We start from the raw sequence: 2,913 nt of genomic DNA, 5'->3' as shown, positions 1-2,913 counted from the left end.
TTCAGAGGTCTAAGGAATGTTCTCACATGGATGTTGGACTGTCACCCAGCATGAGTGATGCTTCAAACCCATCTATATCAGCTATTCTGTGGACCAGTACTAGAATCCAGTACAGGCTTTCCACCCAGTAAGAGCCCGACTGCTCCTCCTAATACTCTGAGAACGGCTCTTTCCCCTTCTCTGTTCCTCACGTGACCTTCCGGAACTGGAGCTCCTGGCAGTCTTCTGAGTTCTTACTCTGTGCACACCTTCGCATTCCATAACCTTCCAATTGATTTCTTACGTCAGTGCCATGTCTCCACCGTGCAGCGAGGCTGAACCTCCCTACTCCACGCAGGGCTGTTTAGATCTCTCTGCCATGCTGAAATGGTCTTCGTGGACCCCAGACAACAAGAAAGCTCTCTTCTGGGTGTTCCTGTGAACCTTCTAGAACTCGCAACACCCCTCCCTTAAAGGTCTGAGGTGTGGTCCTCAGCTTGCCCTTCTTGTAGCTTGTGATTTGCCTGTCTGCAAATCGGAAGGTAAAGCCCTCAGGGCGGATGAAGGATGGAGGCTCAGAGGGCCCTTGTGAACGGATAAGGTGGAGCCTGGCGCTGGGAGGAGAGTCTCCTCAGGGAGAAACAGCAGGCTACATTGTTCCACAATGAAGATTCCTAGACAACAAGTGACTAAGCTGTAGATTATATATTTTGATCTGAAATGATGGTTTCCTGCCCGCAAACCCGTGTTCTTTTGTCAGAACCAACTGCCTGGCTGGCTCCTCTTCTTCCTCGGGATTACTAGAGCAGGGAGTGGAGGTGAAGCCTTCCTGGAGACCGTGGATGGGGGTGGGGCTTAGGTGTGGACGCTGCGTGGTGATGGAGGTGGGAGGCGTGGTTTATGAATGCCCTAGTTCCTTTTCATCTGGCTAGGGAGGATTACAGAACACGCTCCTAATACGATTTTGTTTTATCCTAGGGAAGTCATATAAAGGAAGAAAACTTAATACTTCATTTTTATTTTGTACGCTTTTGCCAACACATTCTGTTGGGGGACAAAAAGAATCTGGTTCACAATTGCATGTTTGTTTGTTTTTTAAATTTGTTCTGTATTGTTTAGACAGAGATGTGTTTGAAGGCTCAGCCTCTGCCTAGCTCATCCTGACTGGGTTATAATCCTCAGCGTTCCGGATCAGTCCCATCCCATAACACAAACTGTAAAGAGCATGTCTTCTTATCATGTGGTTAGTTTCCATGAAAATGGACGTTGTGGAGAATCCCAAGCAAACTTTCAGTGGCCAAAACCCAAGATTCTTGGGTAAGAAATCAAGATCAGATCAGTGTGCAAGAACATTCTAGAAGGTATTGCAGAGTATAAGGAATAATGCTTCAACACTGGGCTTGACCCCAACCATACCAGCATGGCCAGGGACCTTACTCTGGCTTTTCTGGATCTTGGGTCCTCTCATCTGAATTCTGTGTTAATTTTAGTTAATTTCTTATACAACCTCCCCAACAGAATCATGCCTCAGACTACATCTTGCTAGGTCCTGAACATTTTAGAACCTTCTATATAAGTCCTAGGTTTTAGGACTCACTCTTTGTTCAAAGATGTGTTTGGCGTGTGGTCTGTGGGAGACTCAGTATTCTGCTTTGTGTCGTTCATTTTCATGGTGATGGACACTTCCTTCATATAAATGCCATTATTTATTTCCCCTTTGTGATGGTTAGTTTTATATCAATTTGACACCAGCTAGAGTCATCTGAAAGGAAGGAACCCCAATTGAGAAAATGTCTCCATAAACACTAGATACAGAGCATCTTCTTAATGGTGATGGGGGTGGACCCAGCACATTGTGGGTGGTGCCATCCTCCCACCCACAGTGATCTTGGGTTCTATGAGAAAGTAGGCTGCGCAAGCCATGGGGGGTGTTGGTACCAAGGACTGGGGCATTGCTATGATAGGTCTGACCATGCTTCTGGTTAGAGGAATGTGGAACTTTGGGTTAGAAAAGCAGTGGAACCCTTTAAACAGGGCTTAATGACCCCTAGTACGAAGGCCATGGAAGAAGAGGGATTTGAACTGTGGGGGCCTGGCTCAGGAGGTTTCAGAGGAGAAGAGTGTTAGTAAGCAGACACAAGACACTGTTCTTGTGATATTTGGCAAAGACTGTGGCTCCCTCTTGCCCTTGCCTGGAGAGTTGGAGTGAGGTTAAATGGAAGAGTTCTGGATTTGACATCAGAAGGGAATCTCAAAGCAACCTGGTATAGACTTTGTCATGTGTTTATTATAGTGTTCACTCTTATGAAGACCTGTCATTAAAGGAGAGAGTTGAACAAAGGAAGATGCAAAATGCACAACTGGAGGAGAAAAGAGGCACGAGGCATGGAATGGAGCTGAGTCCTGTGTGCCGGGAGATACACAGATTAAAGAAAATCAGGATGCTGAGCAGAATACAGGGGGCCGTGACCTAGGGGCGAGGCCCTGCCCAGGAATTAAAGAAAAGTAAATAGGAATTAGAGAAAAACTTAGGGCCAGGTGTGGTGGCACACACCATTCATCCCAACACTTGGAAGGCAGAGGTTGAGAGATCTCTGAGTTTGAGGCTAGCCTGGTCTACAGGGCAAGTTCCAGGACAACCAAACTTAGGCAGTGAAGGAAACCACAGAAAACAGAAAGCTGGCCAAGATTTAACTGAATGAGGGCGGGGTAGGGAGGGCATCTCCCAGCCCCGGCAAGAAGCAAAATTTTGCCCATGTGGTTCTTGTCTTAGAGTCAAGGATAGAAGGGGTTGTGGAATCTCCACTAAGACTAAGGAAAGTCACCGAGGCTCGGTGTGTGGCAGGGGTGTCCCTGAGTGGAGGCCCAGAGGGGCCACTGTGTGAAGTTGTGAAGGTGAAGCCTGGATTGCAGTGAAGAACCCAAAATATTGAA

General features: G+C 47.0%; 1 long non-coding RNA gene across 1 annotated transcript; it reads left to right on the top strand.

The window, feature by feature from the left end:
- Nucleotides 1–272: 272 nt before the first annotated feature.
- Nucleotides 273–1,058, top strand: LOC116087748. The gene is made up of 2 exons (XR_004117613.1): nucleotides 273–797; nucleotides 958–1,058. It is a non-coding gene; the product is annotated as an uncharacterized LOC116087748 (long non-coding RNA).
- The last annotated feature ends 1,855 nt before the right edge of the window (nucleotides 1,059–2,913 follow it).

This window comes from Mastomys coucha, unplaced genomic scaffold, assembly GCF_008632895.1.
Source record: "Mastomys coucha isolate ucsf_1 unplaced genomic scaffold, UCSF_Mcou_1 pScaffold13, whole genome shotgun sequence".
In the NCBI taxonomy this organism is placed as follows: Eukaryota; Metazoa; Chordata; class Mammalia; order Rodentia; family Muridae; genus Mastomys; species Mastomys coucha.
This window is presented reverse-complemented; position numbering and strand designations above follow the sequence as displayed.